We start from the raw sequence: 23,326 nt of genomic DNA, 5'->3' as shown, positions 1-23,326 counted from the left end.
CTCATGATTTTAAGCAGCTAGATAATAAAAAACCCCAAAGAAAAAAACAACAAACAAAAAAAACCCACCCCAAAACACATAACAGCTCATAAACATATCAACTATGCAGTTTGCCTGATGGGTTACCTCCTGGGCAGGTGTACCAGAGAAGGGAGAACCATCTCCCTGCTCTGTCTACGGCTTCTGAAAGCATCCAATACTGGCTGTTGTCAGTGGCAGAAGATTGGTGCAGGATGGATCAAGAAGAACAAAAAAGGTGAGAGTCATACAGTGAGTGCTTTAGAGAAAGTGATGTTTCCTTATATTTTTTTTCCAGCCTTCTATAATACACAGTTTACAGTGGAGCCTAACTGCAGAAGGGACTGTCAAAATCAAAGTCCTTATCTCTTCCAAATGGACACAACATCACTTGGCAGTTGTCTTACTGTCATACTTGGTCCTTCACCAAGGTTTGAATCATCTTATGTTGTGGTACACAGCTGTCATCACTCCACTTAAATGTGCCTGCCTTTGAGTGCTGCTCTTCCAGATTAGACATTACACTGGTGCAGCACTTTGAGGTCCTGTAGACTATCCAGTGTGACATAACAAAACATTTAATAAATGCATTTAAAATGAACTTAGTTGTGCTAAAGATGATGATTTCAGATTCTGTTACTCAGCCCACTCTATTCAGCTGTGTAGGAAGTATTAGCTGTTTAAAATTTTTCTGTATTGCTATGGCAACCCTCATTCTCCAGCAGCCTCTTACAACAGTACACAGCAACACATGCACTTTTCAGGCAAGCTGCATACCACTCCTGAGAACTGGGGCTCTGTCCCCCTAATGAAATGCACACCTAACTCCCATTGCATTTAATTTGACTCATGAGCACATACCAGTTTACTCTGCAGAATTTATTTAGCTCATTACCTGGCCTATTGTGCAAGTCCAAATCTCACAGACACATACTCTCAAATCACTTGGGTTAAGTGCAGTTACAGACTGAGAAATAACTCTGGTAAGCATGGCACTGTGTGGCTTTACACAGGTGACTGAGTGGCTCCCACATCTGATTTTACTCAGTATTACTGAAAATCATTTCCTCCTGCATCACAGCCTTGGGGCAAGGGGCAGGGAGAAGAAGGGAGAGGAGAAACGTCACACATGTGGTGCTTTCACCAGTCACGTGAGGAGCACTGGAAGAGGGAAGTGGAGGGAATGCATCACTATGGCCCTGTGTTGCCACATTGATGGACAGCAGAACAATCTATACCCTTGAAACATTAGGACATTTGCTAGGTGTGAACTCCTATGCAGAAGTAAGGTACTTCAGGGTCCCCCAAATTGGCCAATGTCTAAATATAACAAACTGCAAAGTGGCTCTTTGTAAGTTAGCAGATGGTTTTCGCAACTGCCAGGTCTGCACCTCACCTGGGATCTGCAGCAAGCTGAGTTCTTGACGGCTGATGGTAAAGCACAAGCCTGAATGTTTCTGCAAACCAAAAGTTGCCTCTCAGTTAAACCTGTGCCACTGCATCAAGTACTATGTAATGAACTGACAAAGATAACACTTCTGTCCACATCTGAGGGATTTATTTTCCTAAAGAACATCATTCTTCATCATTTCAGATACATGGAAAACGGCTTGTGAAGACCGTTCTCCCAAGCAATTCCTATATTAATGAGGAGAAAACTTGACAAAAGAAAGAATCCACTCTCTCTTGCAAAGGAGAAACAAGAAATGTCATTTGCCAGCCACAGAAGGATGACACTATTCTCTTACCATAACTATAATCACCTCTCTGAAGTGAAGAGACAAGAACCATTACTACTCTGTGGAGGAAAGGAATATCCATTTATCCACTGACTGCAACCTTTTTCTTAGGGACCTCATAGATGCAACGAATTACAAAGCTGGCATTCTCAGTGCCCTGTCTGAATTCTCTTCCCCACACTGAAGAGTTCCCTGAGAACTTGTCTTATTGTAGGTTCTTCCTCCTGCAACTCAGAGGGGAACGGCACATTCAGCCCATCATAGGGTTAGCTAGTACAGCTTCCTCTCTCCCAGCTGGAAACATTTCAGTAGCTGTTTGAACTCAGTTTAAGCTCAGAACAGGAAAGCAGAAGCTAAAAAGCACTGCAAAAAGGTGGTGTTTGTCTATGACACTGGGAAACTCTCATCAGTGAGTGTAGGCAGATGTGAGAATGTATTGATCAGTTCATTCCCAGATATTGCTGAGTGAATAAAAAATCCCTCAATTTATATGGAACAAGCTGCTTAAAAAGACATCATGAAAATAGTTCTCAGAGATTAAGAAATAGTTTTCCCCAGACCAGATTTTCATGCACATGAAAAACTATTGCATCCAGCAGCCTTACTTGCCCTATGAATAGGCAATCCTCTTCCCAAGCAAAGCTGGCTGTATAGTTTACTTCATTTTTCTGTTTGTTGTTTTGTTCATAGTCATTTGAAAATGATCTAGCTTCAATAATGGGAACACACTGCAAGAAAAATGTGGTTTTTCTTTCAAATGTTTTCATTATTGGCTACTCTGTGACCTAAAAAAATGCTTACAAACATGCTTTTGAAAGGATTAGCTATCGCAATAACCACTTCAAGAAAAAATTGCTTTAAAAAAAGAAAAAAGTGCCCCAGGACTACTATTTCAATAAATGACAAATGTGTCCCTTCACACCTTGCTAAATACAAGCATATTTGAAAATCTTGTTCTTTCTTAATGCTTTAAAATTTCAGTGGCTGCAGTTCAGCACCCGGGAGATGACTGCCAGCTATGTTCCCTGAACCATACTGCCTTCATCTTCTCTCTCCTAGGTTGAGATATATAGAGTACCTGTTCTCAGCTGATACCTATGCCTTGGGCAAGCCTCTTGCTGGTAACCACAGTGCGACTGACAGGAACTCGACTGTGCCGCAGAGAGAGGGTTTGCAACTTCTTGTCTCGGTAGCCTGAGGCCACTGTGGTGAGCAGCCTGCAAGGGGACCAGCTCTCGCTCGTGGATGTTTTCCTGCAAGAACCACGCTAGGAAATGCCAATCAATAGCAACAGAAACAACAGTAAAGCGGAAGCATGAGGAAGGTTGAGCACCACCCTTACTTGGTGCCAACCTGCCTTTCCAGAGACCCTGATTTTCCCTTATAGTGATCATGTAACTAACACCTTTTCAACATATGGCTGTAAATACCTGCCACATTCTCACCTGCATCTCCTCTGCTCTAGTCACATCTTCCAGTGTCTTGCCCACAGGCTGATGGGATTTGATCAAAGCAAATCGTTAGAAATTATTATGCAAATTCACTCATCAGTGAATGTGCCTTGAATGACACTGAAAATTACACCAACCGTGGCAGCCAAGACACCTTGAACCCTGGCTAATGATGCAACTCTGTTCCCATTTCTCAAGTGAATGCACCCATTTTGAGCTTGAAAAGCTAAAATGGGACAAGAAGTTGGCACTAGGCTTAAAGGGGAGGTTACAAATTGCATCAGTCACAGGAAGCACTGAAGGAAAGAGTGCCTCCTACTCAGAGCGACGGATCTGATTCCCATTACCAAGAAGACGCATTTACTTCTTCTTGAGCTGCAAAGATCCTGCTCAAGTTACCCCATCCCCCGTAAGACTGATGTAAAGAGTTTATTACAGCACAAAGAGTTTTGCTGCTTAGATTTATTGGAGATGCAAGAGCAGACAGGCAGACTCAAGATAGGAAATAGCATGCATCACCCACTCTCGAGTTTCCTCTCTACAGCTCCGCTAAGTGTGGTTTTTGGCACACGCACTGGAAAAAAATATTTTCCATTAATAGTCTGGACTAGTGTATTAGACCAGCACACTGCCTTCCAAGAACTGTGAGATCCAAAACATGTTTAATTTAGTCTAAATAGAGCCCCTATGATCTACAGTACTTCCTGGATATTTGTATATGCTTGTCATTTTATAGAGACAGGTACAGACATATAGTTTGCATTTTCCTTTAGCTAATTATTTTTCCAGAGATTCAGCACTAGAACTGATCAGAAAAACATTGATGGAACCATGTTCTGCTTGGAAATGCAAGTGTCTTCAAATGGAAAAAAGTATTAAATTCATCATCAGAAAAATCTGCATCCAAACCTTCATTCTGCTCCATCATGGGATCAGACACATTCTGTGATCTGCATTTCCAAAGGAAACAGCTTGCATATCAAATACTTGTGACTGGTGAAATGCTTGTGAACCAACAAGAAGCTGCAAATTATTCACAGAAGTTATTCAGCAAGCGTGAATGAAGACATTGCCCAGCCCTACGATGTGACTGCAAGCCACTTGTGAGCCAAAAGAGAGGCAAAAATCCTTACTAATTATTATCCCAGCCTATGAATTTGGACTAAAGGAATGCACTGAGATTTGTATGCATCTCTCTCTCTCTCTCTTTTTGTTAGCTGAATATTACCATAAGATGTATTTTCCTCTTTAGAGCTTTAGCCAGGTCTCACAGCGTGCTTTTAGACTGCACATGAAACACAGCATGAAATAATCTGTCACCTTTCTTTAACAGGCCATTATTTGCAGTCTTCTGGGCCAGCTTTGAATCGGATCTGCCACTCTTGGCAAGCTGAAATGTTAATATCCCTTTGATATTCAGCTGTGTTTTTGCCAGGCTGGATGAAATAACTTATGCTGGAAGCCCCAGTAACAACTGTCTGCTGAGTATTGGGATGTCCACATAAGACAGGAAAAAAGCTACAGCTGAAGAAATTTCAGATCATCATTTCTAAATGGGAAAAATATAAAATTAAATATTGTGCATCTTTGTAATTTATCTGACAAAAAAGCACAGCAGTTCTTTAAACAGATGGGAAGAAAAAAGTCTTAGGATGCAATCACTGAAATATAGCAGAAAACTGAGCTGAAAAGTGACAATGCATTTTATAATCAAAAAGTAAGGTGGGAATGGTAAGTCTAGGCACTTCCTCACAAAAATATGGACATGCTTATTGGCCAGATTGAGTTTTCTTGAATGAGAAGGAGCCATTCCCTGGGAAAAGACACAGAATAATCCTTTTAATATTTGAATACAAAAGCAATGTATACTGACATCTTTCTGCATAACGTAGCTGGGTTTTTCTTGTAGTAGTTATGATGACGATGTATTAAAAATCATGCAGACTAGTATAATTGAAAGTCTGTATTTTTTTTCTGTTCTAACCAGATTCAAATATCTCTTTATGGAGGAAAAAACTCTGACAATGTAGCTCTACTGATGTATTTTACACGAAGGCAAAAAAAAAAAATCTTTACTTCTCTGAAAAAGCAAGTCTGGTTCCCAGCAAGCCCATCTACAAGTGACTTTGCATTTATAATAACAAGGAAACAACATAATCTCCCAAGACTGTTATCTAAAAAAATCTTTTTAGCCCACTTGTGTATGGCTAGAAGATGCTAAACACAGGATCCCACAATTGACATTGAGACAAATTGTCTTTAACGTACATGCACCAGTTTTAAGATTTCAACTATTTTTTTCTTATAGCTATCTTTTTTCTGTCTCAGTTGAAATATCTTTAAATAAAAAGGCATTATCTTTCCTTTACTTCTTGGCTGTATTGAAAACTATGTGGAGATTTGCAGTTCAGGTTAGACGGTGGATTTTAAAGCCAGCTATGTGGTTCAAAATAAGGCCAAAGTATCAAGCAAACTTAACTCTTAAGTTATTAATCTTCAGAGCAATGACATCACACAGATTGCACCTATTTCTGTATTCCCAGCTGAGCTTCAGCCGTTGCTCCTGAAGGGTAGAGTTACATTCTGCAAAATGGTAGTACAACGGCTTGAAGTATCTGATTTATTACTTATTGTTTGGATTAACTGGGCTGTAGTAAGGCGTTAGCATAAAGTGGCTTGGAAGTCTGCAGAAGGTTTGCTCTTGGATCTCATAGCAGTCCCACATGAGCCATCTGTAAATGATCAAAAGGCGTCAAGTAGCTGAGAGCAAGAGAAAACCTTCAGGAATTTATTTAGATCTTTGACTAAACAAAACTTTATCAAACTTACAGTTCTCTCTTTATTTGGCTCTTCAAGGCTTTTCTTCCTGTAATAAACAATTCACATTCCAGATCTGGCTATATGGACAACTGTAAATGTCCTTCACATCCAGCCTGGCTCTGAATATGCAGCTAAGTTCTAAAATGTGTTTATAAACAAATATTTTCAGATATTCTCTAGACATTTAGAACTGAAGGCTTTCTGAGCAGGAAATGCTGGGAGGTCGGTCCTTCTGCTTTCAAGATACTAATAAGGAACACATGGAAAGGATGTAAAATAATTCCTGCATTGTTTGAAGTAAAAGATTAAATACTGATGTGTGCCAGCATAGAAGCTATACATAGGGATAACTGCTAAGTCAAGGGGTAAAGTAATAAGGGTAAAGGTAGATGAACTAACAGTTTGATTCTGATAAGGCTCCAAAATTCTGATGCTTTTTAAAAGATTATCCAAATTTGTCTGAACTTCCCAATGTCCTTCTGCCTTCCTCTATGCCAAGCTCCTCTCCACTCATATTCAACTTTATCCGTCCATTTTTAGAAGCTCAGATCATCAGCCACTGACCAAATTTCCATGAAAAAAATTTAACAGGCTTCCTGATTCTATTGTCCCACACTGCATAGTGAAGATGCATGATTTAGTCATCCTACTTTATGCTTAATTTGGAGGTTAAAATTTCATCAGCAGATAAAGATGCTATTTTCTCTCCACTAACTCCCATTATGCGTTGTGTCTTTACAACGAATGCCATATCCAGTACACTCAAAGCTATGATGTCTATGTCTTGTACTTCTCTTATAGTTAGGAATGCACGCGTTCACTAAAACACAGTGGAGAGATTTTAACATGGAAGTATCTGTCAGTATTTTCAGTTTTTAATCTGTCCCAGTTGAAAACCTATTAGAATTCCCAACTTATTGCTGAATTATCGCACTGCTGAATCAAGACCATGACATGAAGTTTTGGGGTAAAAATGTGCAGCTCCTTTTTTTTCCTGCTCTCTGAATAGCTGTTTTTATCCTCTCCGGATAGACAGGATAACAATGCTATGTAGTCAGGGTACAGATGACTGGGGCTTTTCTCATTCTATAAGGTTTTCATTATTCTCCCAGAGAATTTTACCATTCCCCTATGTTTCTCATGAAACCGCTACACCCAGTGTCGGGAATGTTGGGAGTTTTGCATCGCTGCTTCAAATGAAACACGTTTATCAGCTAGAGAAGATGTGTACTGGAAAAAGGTAGAAAGTATGCATGTGAACATAGAGTCTTCCCAACATGCATGAACATTTCTTCCCAGCCTGAATGTGTCAATATATGTGCAGACAGCATGCAAAGGAGTAGTTAGGAGGGAGAGCATGAAAGGGGTAAAGCTGGTGTGAAATAGCAAAATTTATCCAAACAAGCTCATTCCTCTTACTTTCCCCTCAGGCTAAGCATGTTACTTATCATGAGAGCCCAGCATAAGCTGAGCTAGCCTAAGGAAACTTTCATTTACTGGTCACTCCTGCAAGACCATGAATGCCTGCCTCGGGAGTCTGAGCACTCAGTGGCAGAAGGCACTAATCATCCTACAGGATCAGTGTAACTGTAATATCTCTGATCCAATGTAAGTTCGCCTATTTTCTACTCCACAAAAAAAAAAAAAAAAAAAAGACACATCCATCCTTACATATATTAATATTGGTCCCTTTTAGTTCCCTGCTAGTATTGCCATGTTACTTTAAGTACCTAAAAATGTAAGATATATAGTTAAAACACTTTATAATTATGGAAGTTTCATAAATTAACCTATAATTATCATATAATTGGCATTTTTTCCAATTATATCCATTGAAATTTGCTAATTGGTATTGTGTTATCGCATTACAGAGCCCTAGTAATGCCTTGTAACAGCACTTACTGACTTCACCTCAAGACATTTTGCCTGTGAACACTATGATGCACTCTCATACTGTTTAAAGCACATTTTAAAGTAAAGAAAAGAAAAAAGAAAGCCTTCTTTCCATAAGCTCTTGGTAGGTGTTCAGAGATATTGAAGTTAATGTCTGTTACTGCTGTGGAAAGAATATTTAAGCCCCTTTTTCACTTTAGCTTTCCAAAAGCAGCAATTAAGAGTAGAAAAGCAAAAGAAAGAAGGAAATCAGAAGAGCAGCTAAAGGCAAGAAGAAAAGGACATGGGGAAAAACGGAGAGAGGCATAAGGCATAAGAAAAAGAGAAAGAAAAGTGTAAAATTAAATGGGAAGTCTTTCAATTTTAAGAAAGTCAAAGCCTCTGAGAGCACAAAAGAAATTTATAAAAATCTCTAACAAGAAAATTACAAAAAACAACCCCTCCACCTCAAACATAAATAAGAAAAAAATGCTTGGGATGAGAAACAGGTAAGCAGGGAAAGTCCATTACATCAGGTGTCCAGCCATGGAGAAGTGTTTGTGCTTACAGACCTAACCCATGAAACAAATTAGTCCTATCTTTGTAAGAGCAGTTCCTTTCCAAAGCTTTTTTCCTTTTCTTTGTTTCTTGCTTTTCCTTGATTATCAACAGCAAATAAGATATGTATATCTGGGAAGTATTGCACTAAGGAAGACCTAAATCTATCCTGACAATTTCAGTCCTTAATTCCTTTCTATGCTGGGCTATTCTTGACGCTGTGCACTCCTTAGACATTCATATACAAGTAAGCAAGGGTCATCAGACCCATATAGCAAATGTCAAATTCTTCCATGCTAAAGAAATGGAAATATGGTATTCTGCTTCTGAAAGAATAGGGCTGAGGGCTAAGTACCATAATTTTATTTCAGATACTGACATTTTCCTGGAAAGTCAGATGTCTGAAAGAGTCATCAATTCTGACTAGTTACTGAAGAGGCAGTTGTGAAGACATTCAAAGCCTTTCAATAGTAAGGCATTCCTTTTCTGTCATCAAGTAAGCTTTAGAAGCAGTTTGGTCTAGATAGATACTTCTGTCCATTGACCTCTTGGGATAAGACAACCCCTAGCTCCTCTCAGAAATATGTTTGAAATGTGAATTCCTCACTGAAGAAAAGCATATACAGACTTACAATAGAAACAGTTCTTGAGAGTTTGAAAGGCCTTTTCACAGACTTGAAACATTGTAAAGGGAAATACATTCTTGGTTCGGTCTATTAACAAGGCTTCTACAAAGAAACCTGATGTAAAAATTTCCTGTGGAGAAGCCTCAGAAGAACTACAAATGGGGTAGATTATTTCTGTTCCAGGGATAAGAACAGGCCTGGTCTGTAAAGTCTATCAAGTGACTAAGAAGGTCCTGTTATTTGTTCTTGTTATTAATTAAACAGAGAATTTACTATCAAACACGTAGGTTTGTCAGATGACAGTGGTCCAGTTTCAAAGAAGAGTAGTTCCGTGAATGCCAGACCCCTGCCCAATCCTGCTTATGGAAATCTATTGACCCTAGGACAAAGAAAAAATTCTTTTTCCCATGAGTCTATCAAGCTTTCCTATACATCAATAACTGGTGATTCAACTCAAACCTAAGGAGCAAGGTGCATATCAAAGATAGAAAAGTAGGAGCCAGAATGCCAGGAGCAAGAGACACATCTTACCATGCTGACATACGTGCTTTTCTCAGCTTGCTAATTAACTCAGTAAACTAATTTCTCTCTCTTCCCTGATTCTGGACCTCGCTTGCTGACAATCTCTCCCCCCTGTACACCTTTGCAGCTTATGGTCAGATGTACATTTTTTTCTGGAAGCTGAGGTAAAGCTCTGCACCATTTCACTTAGAGACACAGACAGTAGGGCCTCGCTATGCACTTTGAGTCCCTACTTGTGGCTTTGCTCTTTCACGCTTTGCTTTTTCTCAAGAACCAATGCTATTTCTAGGTTTTCTGTCTGTCTTGCAGCTTTCATCCTCTCACGTTGTAGCCTCAAACCACTCCAGAGGACAATTAGTGCAAATTCTGCCTTACTGTCAAAGCACACTTTGGCACTCATAGAGCAAGCCAAACTCAAGAAGAAGTGTGGAAATGAAGCCTGAAGGTTCTTTGAACTGGGAAGTGTTGAGCAGTTCCTGAGCTGCATGTGGGTGGCGAGAGATTAGTTTGTGAAGACTGCCTGTTCTCAGCACAGCATGATGTAAGCATTGCCAATGTTACTGCAAACCCATAGGAATTAATTCAAGGAAAACGGAAATGATAACGAAAGTCACTTTTCCTCCCTTAATGACTTGAACATTTAGATGGTGAAGTATAATCCTTCGCAAAATCTCAGACCTGTACTTCCACACCACAGGAGTGTGCTTGTCAGAGTTAGTTATCTGTCAAAGTACAGGCTGGGCAAAGGGAAGGGGGAAAAAAGCTGAACTGAGGCGTGTTATTTGAGAAGTGCCCTGATTTCCACTTTCGTTTCCACTGAGGTTGTTTAGAGAGTTGTGCTACAGCTCTACTAATGGAAAAATAGCTGCGTTTTCAACATTCAATCTATCTGATCATCACTTTCTCCTGTATCTCATGCCCTTAATTAAAAAAGTCTTGTCGGAAAATTAAAACACCCTAAAATGTTATTTTTCTCTGCTGTAAATGTACAATGGTTAAACCATGTTCAGTAACAAGGCTTCATGTCAGCGCTGGCAGAGTCCCTGGTAAACAATGAACTGTTGAACAGAGAGGAAGACACCTTATACATGCTAATTTGCACATAGTCCTGTTAGCCCCATTGACACTTTACTAAAAGCTGTGAATTGATTTCCTTGAACCATACAGTAGGGTCTGTGTCACAAATGTAAAATAGATATATAGCATATGCATTCACATGATCTCTCCAAGTTATCTTAACCCTTAGAGTCCTCAGGGCAACTGGAACTGAAATTGCATCTCAGTTTAAGCCTTACCTACTGCACTCCTTCTCACTTCAGCATATTTCTATCTCTCTTCGGAAGTCAATTCAGAGAAGTAGGAGGCACTCCAGGAACTTAAATCGTATATCAAAAAGTCCAGTAATCCTCTCTGCTTCTTTTATTAAATTAAATATTCAATAAACCTGTGTAAAAGAATATGCTATATTTGAGTGCTTCCTATAATGTCAGATAAGAGTATATGGCTGCAGTTAATTTACCAGATTTGAATTGTATAAGGCATTTCTCAGTGCATATGAAAGGAAAACTCCTGTTGCAATCAGTGGAAGTTTTATTTAAGAAAGACTTGCTGGGATTCAAAATCCCTTACGAGACTGATTCCATAGGACTTGGCTTCAAAATCCCCTTCTCCCTTCAGATCAAAATTCCCCTCTTTCTGACTAAGGTTGAGACAGATGATATTCAATACACAGCACTTGACTATGCCAAAAGATAGCTAATAGCATGGAGAAAATAAGTAGGTGGAGCACAAGGAGATATGGGCTAAGTAGAAAAAAGAAATACTGAAGTATGTTCTAATGGTGTGATTCTGAGTAAAGCTCACTCAACCAAGTATTGAAACAAAACCAATGAAAGCAAAAAACCCAACAAACAAAACCAAGCCAAGAAGGTTTTGTTCATTTTTTTGTTTGGGTTTTTTTTGTTTTGTTTTGGTTGGGTTTTTTTTTCCCCAAAAATGATTGACGAATTTTAGATGCCATCTCATTTTTTCCTCATCCGTCACTCACTAACCCTGCAAACCAAACAAATCCTTTCCTACCCCCTGATCCAGTTCCCAGAACCCTAACGCTATGATGTTTACTAGACACAGCTTCAGGTAGGCCTCAAATCACCATGTCTTCTTTTCTACCTTTCATTCTCAGGAAAGACAAATGACCTTCCAAGGCTCTCAATTTAATGACAGCATATCCTTAACCAAGCGGAGAGCAAAGAACAGCACTTGGATCTGCTAGCCCATACAACCAAATCTGGTCTTTTTCAAGTCCACACCAACCTTGGTGGCTCATTAAATAGTATATATTGTCTGACCTTGTGGAATATCAGAAATGACAGTATCTTAAAAATACCAACAACGCGACACAGACTGGCAAAAATACTGAGCTCAGATTTAGATTTTGGAAATCGACACGCACTGGTACGAAAGCTTAGATATTAGCCAGATAAAGAGGTTACGAGGTTAGCCATTCAATAGCTTTTTAAATTCAGCCTTCATTTTCTTGCAAGAAAGGGTCATATTTATGGGTTACCAATAATGTGTCATAGAATCATTGAAGTTGGACGTGACCTCCTCAGGTCCTCTAAGTCCAACACTTCTGCTCAAGCAGGGTCAGCTAGAGCACGTCACCAGGACTGCGTCAAGGTTTTGAATACCGCAACAGACAGAGACTCCACAACCTCTCTGGCTGTCATCTTCCAACTTTTTTCCACCAAATTACTTTAGAAAGATATACAGTGAGCAACATGTAGTAACCCAGTAGTGTCTCAATAGTTTTCATTACCAGTGTATATGATTATCCCTGAAGATTGTTGTACATTTGATTCCTGATTCAAGACCCTTTCTTAAAGAACAAAGCTCAAATGCATACAATATCTCACGTCTACATCCTATTTGATGTTAAGCTATTATTTATGATGCGACTCTGAGAATAAAATGTAAGAAACTTTAAAAAACATATTTTGACCCTTCTTTCCCTTCCCCCTCCCTGCAGCATTTTTCCCAGTCCCCAGATGAACACTTTCACATCACATACATTTCATACAGATTTTGAGGAAGCATTAGTAGACCAGAAAGAGACTGTGAAGAGAGGAAATGGTTTGAGCTGCCCTGAAGGATATGATGCTAACTTCCAGTATGACACTCCTACAATGCAAAATTCCTTGCATTCCAGCAACTTTTCACAGAAGGAAAGGGAAACTGAGAAAGAAAGGGCACACTCTGGATTTTGCTGTCTTTGTGGGGTAGTAACTAACTGTTCTGGGAGCTTTCTTTCCCATCTCTACAGAATACCAAAACCAAGAAAAGATACCCAGATTTTGAAGCAGGATAACCAGCTCATAAAATTGAAGAATTCATTTAAGAAATAGGAGACTTACTTTTTGATTTGGACATGGCAAAAGGAACAGTTGTATTTATGACAAAGGAAGGTTTACATTTATAACTGAGGAAAATGTGGAAACCATAAAGAAATTTACTCCTACAAATACCATATAATCTAATCTTGCTCCTAGTTGAAGTCAATTGGAATTTTGTCACTGGAAGCAGGACCAAGTCATTTCCAAACAAGTGACACAGGTCCTTCTTTCCTATTCACTCAGTAGGAGAAATGTTGCAAATACGTACTTTCCTGCCTGAAAACCATTTACAAATATATGTTTTGGACCACTGGCTGGTCAATTTGAGGACATCAGTGTAAGTCACTTTTCATTGTTGAAAAGAAAGTGCCATCAGAGACACAAGATATCTGTAATTCATTGACTTAACACTACGTAGGTATTCTAACCTATGCCACATGAGTTTCTTGTTATTCTTAAGCTAATCTATATTCAACCAGGAACACGTAATTCTGGAAAGTATTAAATCCTCCTGCATAGTTTTCAGGAATAGTTGTCCTAGCACTCTGGCCAGAAGACCTTCAATTGACTCATCTTGGTGGATTCATCCCAATATGATTTTATTATGCAACTACAAAAACAGGTGTATATGCTAATGTTCTCACAATGAACAAATGTGGGTGTAGTATAAAAATTTTTTAAAAAAATTATAGACTGACTGGCCAGACTAAGTTTTTATAAAACTTATTTTATAGAAAAAGGAAATAGTATGGGACCTCAGTGCAGAATTAAGGACTATGGCACATAGGAAAAGATCAGTTTAGGAAATATGCAGAATAGTTAGAAGAATTGTAAGATGAGTAAGGAACTGGGTGAAGTGGAGGTAACAAAGGCTGCATTAAAAGCTGGAGCTAGAGGGATGTTTCTGATATGGTTCTCCAAGGATCACTCTTGTGAACAATCTTATGAATTATTTTCATTAGTCACGTTAACAGAAAAAGTAGAAGTATGTTGATAAATTTCCTGATGATGCAAACACAAGATGCACTGTAAATTCAAGAAGTATTCTACAAGGCAAAAGGAGCATTTTGAGATGTGAAGTTATACAAAAGGGATGAAATGCTGTAGTAAAAAGCATAAGGTCATGCGGTTTGGGACTAGTAATAGTTCCTGCTTTATACTGTTAATTTTTCAGCTAGAAATAACAGAAAGATACAGATGTTTATCAACAAGCCACCAGTGTGGGGAAGATATAAAAAAGCTGAATGCAGTTCTGCTGCCTCAAGAAAGATATTTCCACAAAACCAGGGAAGTGTGTAAGTCACATAGGAAACACTGCTGCATCCCTGCCTGCAATGTTCTACGTTTCTTGTCACAAATGTTGAAGAAGATGAACTCATATTGAAACAGAGACCTTTTTCAGTAAGGTGTCTTACCATCTAACAAAGATAAGGGCTCTAGGATAGTTTGGATGGTGAAACTACCTATGAATACTAAAAAAAAAAATTAAAAAAAATCTTATCTTGCTTATTCATAGGTACGAGACTCAGCAATAGCCATTTGTCCTCAGGAAATTCCCTATGCAGGTAAACATCATAGAAGACAGAGAGATATTTACTATATGGCATGCTGTTAGCACAAGACCAAAATTGATATTCACTGGCCACTAATACAAGTAAGGTTAGGAAGAAGAAAAGTTTTCTAGGAACAGAACAGTGTAATACTGAAGCAGCATTCCTGTATCAGCAGTGGAAGACAATCCTCCTGCTTGAAGACAGATTTTGATGGAAGTATGAAAAAGGTCCTAGGACAAATTAGCTTGCAATTACAGAAACTGAGAATTACATCTGCAAATAAATGTCCAATGTAATTCTATAGTCATACTGTTACACTACACACACACATCTTTTTACTCACAAACACATACTACTTCCTAATTTTTCTCTGATTTAGTATTTATTAATTCTAATTTAAGGCTACAAAGGGAAATAAAACATTCTTATTTCCTCCTTTTCTCCTTTCATTAGGAGAATCATCCAAATAAATCCCAAAGATGATGTTTATAGAGCAACATTGATTCTGAAGAGCAACAGAGTTTTACGTTTTGACACCCCTGAATGCAGTTATTGCTAAGCTGTGGAGCAACAACTGGATAGCACTACCCACACTGTAAAAAAGAATGAGGTCTCATTCAGTTTTATTAGAGTGCCTAAGGAAAATAATTTTTAGGAAACGTCAAATTTCTCCACAGGGTGAAAAGAGTCCCAGTTTTTAAGAAAGCAAACAAAACTTTCTGCATTGCCTGTAATCTTAAGAGATATTTTTTCCCACCTATCTGTAAGTTCAGAAAAATTACTAAATTGCATTGACACGTCTAGGATACAGTTCTGTGGTTCTTGGCATTCCAGATAATTTAAATGCAATGCAAACACATTAAATCTGAGCCATCTATTATCTTGCATTTTTAATTACTTTCTTGCACATGTTAAAATGAATGGCACTTTAGGGACTATTTAAAATTGGCCACTCCATTTGTAATGTATGGTAGAATAATACACTTTAAAAGCCTATTAGTATGTCAAGGTCTAGTCATACGTAGACCATACATTTAAATAACAGGTACATTTTTATAAAAATCAATATCTGTCCCACAGCCCAATATTAAAAATAGGTAGTTAATGAAAGTTAATGAACTTTCTTTTTTAATGTCAGATTTTTTTTTAGTATATTTCTCCAGCTCAGATACTGGCGTACCAACAGAACTATTATTGCTGTGCCTAATAACAACAGCAGGTAACACTTTCAGGAACAGGCATTTGATTAGTCATTAATGAGAACCAGCTCATAACAGTCTTAATCTTTGAAGTCGAAAGATTCTGTGAGGTTTAAAAATGGAGAAGGACTTCCAAAAATCATTAAATGTGAATGAATGTTTGACTTTGAAATAGTCAAACACTTAGTGCACTGTTAAGTATTACTACATGAGCGGCCCTAGCAAAGTCTAGCAGAAGCTAGTGATGTGCATGTAGTTAAGCACGTGCTTAAAAACTCCACTGAATCACAGCCCAGATGTGGAGTCCATCTATATGCTGCTACTTTGAAAAATTATACTGTCAACATTTCAAGAAGAATTTTTTTTTTCAATGGTTTTCAGCAGAAAACAAAAAATCCACTATTTTTGGAGAAGTCTGAATTTCATCTCCCATATTCCACTGGACTACAGGACTGCAAGTTTTCTACACATCGTAGAACAGTAAAAATCTAATAGGATCTATACTTACACTGATCTCCTTTGCTGTAAACTATCACTGTTCCCTATATATTAAAGTGCACCTAAAAGAGCGCTTTTCTTCTTTTTGATATGCGGTTACATCTGTATGTATTTCAGCAATGGAAGTTCTTTGAAATTACAAAAACTCTGACACTTTAACCTTCTCGATCAATATTACTTTCTAAATATTTTTAATAGATGAAGTGAAATAAATTAAATTGCATTGAAATAAATGCCCTTTAACGCAGAAATCATATGAAGCATTCTTTAGAACAGGATCACAGTATTATCTGAAGATACTTTTCCCTGTTATCACCACTGCTATTTTGTTTCTGTCCTCCATCCTGTTTAATTGTTTCAGAGTTTGAATATACATCTGAAGAAAAATGGAGGATCTTAATCCTTTCTGGGCAGCTCATTGCTTCAAAACTTTTTTAAATGCGACACTTTAAGAATCTGTGTGAGCGCCAAGAATTTTCTGAGCTCTGCCAAAATGAGTATTATGAAAAAGGAAGAAAGAAGAGGTGACTGAGACCTGGCCAAAAGTAATATTATTAAAGAAACCTTTATAGACCTGACTGGCCAATTCATCCTGTTCTGGAGACTATAGCCTTGCCCCACTCTGGCAGAGCCTCCTACCTGACCGCACGTTGTTCTTTGGTCCGCATCCAAACCCCGCTGATGGACACAGAAGCCTCTTCGGGGAGCTGAGTGCACTTTGGATCGCAGCAAAAAACACCAGTCAGACAATTTTAAAGGCTTGCTGAATAAGGTATTACCTTCAGGAATGAATTTGTGACTGAAGATTTCAGACGCTAATGAACCATTCTTTTATACTTTAAGACAGTAAGGATATAGCTTGTCCCATCCTGCATTTAACATTTGAAGTATTTTGTCATTTAGTTTTACTTATGTGAAGAACTGATGCTCAGGATGAAAATGCTTCTGAAAAATGGGAATAGTTGGATCCAAAATGGATTCAGCAAATAGATCACATTCTTGAAATAGGGAGCAGTGAGGGGTGGGAAATGGTGATTCATGAAATACCCAAGTGAATTAGGAGCAAAAGTCTCATTTTTTGAACAGGACAGAGACAGTAAGAGTCAGAGTTTTAAAGCTATTGCCAAAACTTATGGAAATAAAAATACTCAAAACCGCATAGGTGTGAAACAACAGTTACTAAATTAGGTCATAGCAAAAGTAGGAGACAGTAAATGAATATATAATTTAAGTCACACTCTGGATTACACTGGAGGATAGGTGGAATTTCCAAAAGCATTCAGCACTACTTGATTGCACTGACTTAAATCAATAACAAAAACTGACTGACTTTGGTAGAAATAAAGCTGGTCACCAGTAAGATCTTCGAAAAAAACATCCTTAAAAGCCAGAAGTGCAAGTAAGTTTGTTACTTTGCCTTAAAATGCAGACCATAGTCCTGGAAAAAATTATCTTTCTTATCGTTATTAAATATAACTTCTCTGTAAATATACTTCTTGATGACAGTGAGAAGCTATCTTTGATACCATATTTGAAAGCAGTAAATTGAAATATACTCTCTACATTGGTGATCTATTCCTAAAGTAGGAAGCATACAGTGATATCTGATTGTGTTATTTCTAATTCTGGAAGTGTTGCTGCTTCAGTGTTTTGAAATATGGAACAGACAACCCAGGAGATTATTAAACACTTGGATTTGAGAATTCCTGTGAACTTCAGGCAGCCAGCCAGAACTAGTGCAAGCAAATGGTAAAATGTTAGGCATTTTTTAATTGCCTTAAAAACATTTGTAACCACATAGTTAAAGGAGAATCAATGTTCACTCTCTTGTGTTATTACAGAAGAACTTTCTGTAGTAGAAGCATCCTGATGCAGAGCTGCCCTGGGAGATACACAAAGGTCTTTTGTATAACCTTCTCTTTTTTTTTTTTTTTGAGCAAGTTACTTGTCATATAGTAGCTTCCTTTGATATCACACAAAATGCTGCCATGGACCTGTTTTATGTAACAAAAATCCCCTCTTATATTCACAAAGCCTAACACGTGTTTTCGCAGTGGTTCAGCTAGCCTCTGCCTCCGGGTTAGACGATCTCAGCCAAATTCCCAAACAAGATTTCTACCCCAATGAGTGACAAGTTGCCAGGCTCACTGCTTTCCTTAGACATGCTGTCTTAAATGGAGAGTGAAAGGAGGAGGTCACATCCTGTTGCAAGAGGGAAAAGGAAGCTTGTGTAGTATGTTATTTTTTCTAACAAAAAAGCCTCCCGCAAGCTGGCTAGTGTAATCTGTTCAGATAGTACATAAGCATCCAGACCTCTTATCTTAGCTGATATAGCCAAACTAGACCTAGACAGGTCAGTAGTTCCTCCAAAAGAAATAGCAAAATATTCTTAAAGCATAAATATTGTTTAAATAGCAGTCCATTTATTCGCAGGTGTAGTTTTTATCTTGTCTTGTCTCAAAATACTAGAATATGGGTATTACAGGCTCTTGTAACCTTTATTTCTCCCATTGTATTGTACAGTCATGAGATTTATCAGATGTTGTGACTTTAAACAATTCTGTATGCCATTATTTCAAAGGTAGGTGAATGCAAATAAAGTGTAAAACCATGAGTGTGCTATCAGCCGATTCTAAATGCTTGCCTTATTTAGCAACAAAAGGGATGGATCTGAGTGAACAGCTTGCGCTGTGATCCTCCCTTTCTTTTTTTGAAGCAAACAAGAGTTCTATTTATTCCCTATAATAAATCTATAAAATATTATTTCAGGATAGCATTTTCAAATGCAGCTTGCACTGTTCCTTTCAGGAACAGTTTACACCCACCTAGGAATTTTATTCATGGATATTTCACAATTATGTTATAGATTTTAACAGACAACTCACTTCACACATCAGAATAAGAGAACTGCCAGATACATTCCTAAAGTCAGGTAGCAAATGAGCCCAAGTTCAGGCTCGGATGAAATGAATTGCATACGACAGACACCCTGACATCTTGCAAATCCAGATTAAGTATGCTAGTTTGGTCAAAATAATTACTACATTAACCTTATATCCCCAGTCGAGCCAGAACAGAATCTCTCCTGAGGACAGAGTTAGTCAGGGAATCAGTGGGAAGAGAGGGAAAGGGAGGAAAGGATGGGCTGACGGGGGAGGCCATTAGGAAAAATGAAAAATTAATTTTCCTTAGGTATGAATACAAGTGTTACCAGGAACTTGCCTGCCCAAAGCAAAATGAAGCCTACTCTCCCTTCCCCATACTGACTGCAAAATGCTGCAGGAAGCTTGTAACGTAGAACCAGACAAGAACTTACCCTTTCCTGCTCTTTCCACAGTTGCAATTTTCCTGCCCTGTCATTCAGTTGAAGCTGAAAGTCTTACCTGGTGCAGGAAACCATAGCTCCTCATCTACTTCCCTGGGGGTGGCCAGCCTTACCATATACTTCTTTTACCTCCTAAAACCTTGTGTGGTCCTCAAGGCCCTGCTATGGTCCAAGCACCCATTCATCAGAGAACTACCCTAAAAGATTTACTGCGCTTTTCCAAGTTATGAAGCTGGAAGTCTTTGACTGCTACCGTATCCACACCGACAAGGTCCCATCTCCACAGTTCTCCACAGAGAACACCCAGATCTTGGCCGTTTCTGAGGCTGTGACCTCTTCATCTTTATGGGCTGAGGTGTCCTGCCCAGAGCCACTGATAATGCTAAATAATGTGCACTATTTATACTTAGATAAACAATAAGAAATTCTTTAGAAAAATATTTTGAGCATTGGCTCAAAGAGGCCACACAAATGTGTTCACTGACTCCAAGGCATGTTTTTCCCCAAAATCTCCAACCCAGCTACTGACAAACAACAGCTAGGGAACTAAGCACGGTCTGTTCCAGCTCAGTTGCAAAGCAGCCTGTAGTTCATAAGTTCATAAGAAACCAGTGAGGGCAACTGGGCAGAGGAGGCCACGTCTGGCGAGAGGAATGGTTCCTGTGCAGGGCTGTTGCGAGCATCACGTGTGAGAGGAAACCGGCCTCTGGTGAAAACTGTTTATAGAGGATAGCCTGAAAAAGCACTGGCTATGTATTAATGACATACTACTCCCTGTAGTTTTTGAGTGCCTTTCTCCTCAAGCTTTCTTCTTTGTTCTCACCTGACTTCTAAAAGGGCAAGGTGAGTCCCGAACAGGGGCAGACGAACAGCCTGACTTCACCGTCTAATGCACGAAGCAGGTGCTCCAGGGTGCTGCCTGTTCCAAACTCAGCATTTCATTTGTTATAAACTAACACAAAACTCCTCTGGGCACACTGGACCCAAATAATTCCTTAAAACACTAAATGAATTGAGACAGCTTTAGTACATAAAATAGTGATTTTAGTTAAGGTGAAGAGATAGAAAAGGTCTGACATTTAGTCTCATGTGACCTTTATCAAGGACAGTACAGAGCATACAGGTTTTGCCTTAATAACTCACTGTAGCCAGGAGTCTTTGACTTTGATAAAGGTTACTCGGGTCCAAAACGTTGGGTCATTTCCCGTTACCCTTATCTGAAGTAAAAAAGGCATTCTTATTAGTATAGTCGTTCTCATTTGCAGCATTACTAAAAAAATGTCATTTAGTTCCAGGAGGAACTTTTTATGTTTTTCTGTATCAAACGTAGTCTTTTCTACTGTGCCTGTTTAATTCTGCAACGTGTTCTTCTCTGATCAGATATGCTGGCCTCTGATCAGGGAGATCATGTGAGCGGAGCTCCGCTGATGTGAGTAAACAGAAACAAATGGTGGAGCAGAGTACAAACGCCACGGTTCTTTTTTTTTTTTTAATAACTCATTCATTAAGCAATGGAACTAAATGGAAATGGGGGACATTTATGTGTGTAGTCACACTGTAGTTAAGATAATTGGGACCAGCTGTTACACTCTTTTTCTGGAAGAACGTAACATTGCACAAAGCTAGCACAGCAAGGCGACAGACACAAGGAAGATGCTGAAGCATGTACTTGAAGCCTCAATAATTTTCAATGTTGTTCTTCGAAAAGTTTCTCATTCTGTCTGCGAAAGCCATATTTTCAAGCTTATGTTCAGATTTTCATTTGTACCATGTAAATTCCACACGCTCTAACAACCATTTTTAATTCCACCCCCCCGCCCCCTTCAGTGTTTACCCAAGACAGGCCACCTTGAATCAATTACATACATAAGGGGCAGAGACAGAGTTTACTTTATTGTCTGCAGAGGAAAATGCTGTCTGGAAACCATTTGTTTCTAGTACTGCCTAGTATTGAACATTCTTCCCTTCAAAACTCATCTCGAGAGTAACTTGACAAAGAGTTTTGCTTACACAGGTTGCTGTGCCACAGGAGAAATACTCATTTGGAGACAGACTGCATCCACTGTCTGTTGTGGCTGAGTAAAGGTAAGTAAATTAATTCAGACTGCCTCTTCTATCCCTATCTTGTCCTTACAGCAAGCTGGGGCAAAAAGGGGAGATAACAATGTAAAGGGGTCAGTTTTCCCTTGCGATGGTAGTTACAGAGGAGGAGCAGGTGAGCTGTGACTAGCAGGCAGGACAGCACAGCCAACTTAGAGCAAAATCCTGTTCTTGGTAGAGGAGAAAGTGGGCAACAGGATACAGCCCGTATCTCTGCTGCAACCTATTCCTAACTTCTTGGGTCATACATAGTGTCCACAGACTGAGATCAATTCTTCATGTAACCCACAGTGATTTACCTTAGAAGCTCTGCAGAAGTTTTACAGTCAACTGCAAAATACATGGTATTAAAAGATCCTTCCACCTATTAAATAATATACATACAAAACCAAACCTTTGTTATGTCTACCTTTAGGGATGCTTGCTTCATTGACCTCCTTTGATGCCATCCTCTCAAGTCACAATTAAGAATATTCCTACTATGGTCTTCATTGTGCTGTCGTGGCTTGAAAGGGACACTACTGGAGACAGTGAACTAGCCCGAAAGTAGCTGCACAGGTCTACCAGCACTAATGAAAGAAAGTAATTTGGCCTTCAAAATTTTTAGGCTGCAGTACATCCTAGGACAAAAATGAGAACAATCTGCAGAAGATTTCCTACCCAAGGCATCTGGACCTAAGTTCAGACTAGTTTGAAAACACAGATCTGTTTTTCTCAAGAGATTCTGGGCAATTGAAGCTGGATCAGACCCCTCAGGTTATAATGAAAGGGCGACCTGCTAAATAGTCTTTATTAGTGATCTTAAATCCATGAAATGGTTACTTTATACACCTTTAGATAAAATAGCTTTGAGACTGATTTGATAGCAGTTGCTTGGAAGATAGGTTCAATTCTACTAAGCAAATTATGGTAATTTCCAGGAAAAAACATGATCTCTGTCAAGAGAAGAATCTAATATAGGCGTATTTGTTTATGGACAAAGGATCAAAGATTCAGTTAAGCCTGACGTTAAGGTACCTTTAGCCATCTTGTATCCTACTTCACATGAGCTGTCTCCATGATTCTATCAAGCATAAACTTCCAAAGTTCTGCATATAAAACTATGGTTAGCTCCAGAAATAGCATGTTTAAGAAGAATGCTTTTAACTGAGGTTGTTTTCTTTCATAGAAAGAGCCTCATATGACTGTACTTATATTAATTACATGAAGGTTATAGTTTTGACCAGAAGAATGTGTATTGCATTACATATGCTTAGAAAAAATACATGGAATGGAATTTTTTCTTCCTCTTTTGCCAGAAAGATTTGGGCTTGTTCACCTCTGCAGGCATCTCTATCTGCATTTTCCAATGAGGCTTTCGCATTCTGGTCCTTTATATGTTTTAGAAACAATATTTGACTGCTGCTGCCCTCAGCATTTATGTACGAAACCCTCATGAAGAAAACTCATGAAACCCTAGAGCTAAATTCAAACTCTGCATTGGCTTTGCATTCCCGACCCTACTGACCCTTACACCCATTGCTTCATTTTGCTTCTCTGGGATTGTTCAGGGAAACAGAGATTCACTCTGGAAAATTTCTTAGATTTTAACACCACTATGTGCTTTATATAATACTACCAGTAGGTGGCATAGCATTAGAGGGGAAACAAAAG

At 38.7% G+C, this 23,326-nt stretch overlaps 2 long non-coding RNA genes across 7 annotated transcripts in view; one reads left to right on the top strand and one right to left on the bottom strand.

Annotated features, from left to right (window-relative positions):
• LOC140651841 (uncharacterized) overlaps positions 1-23,326 on the bottom strand; it is a 174,885-nt gene that overhangs the window by 56,283 nt on the left and 95,276 nt on the right. The window lies entirely within an intron of this gene.
• Positions 1-23,326, top strand: part of LOC140651843 (uncharacterized) — a 47,550-nt gene that overhangs the window by 22,997 nt on the left and 1,227 nt on the right. The window contains exon 2 of the long non-coding RNA XR_012042554.1: positions 21,588-21,658. This is a non-coding gene — a long non-coding RNA (uncharacterized lncRNA). The remainder of the gene's footprint in view (positions 1-21,587; positions 21,659-23,326) is intronic.

This window comes from Ciconia boyciana, chromosome 5, assembly GCF_034638445.1.
Source record: "Ciconia boyciana chromosome 5, ASM3463844v1, whole genome shotgun sequence".
Lineage (NCBI taxonomy): Eukaryota > Metazoa > Chordata > Aves > Ciconiiformes > Ciconiidae > Ciconia > Ciconia boyciana.
The sequence above is the reverse complement of the archived record's forward strand: the minus strand, read 5'-3'. Positions and strand labels throughout refer to the sequence as shown.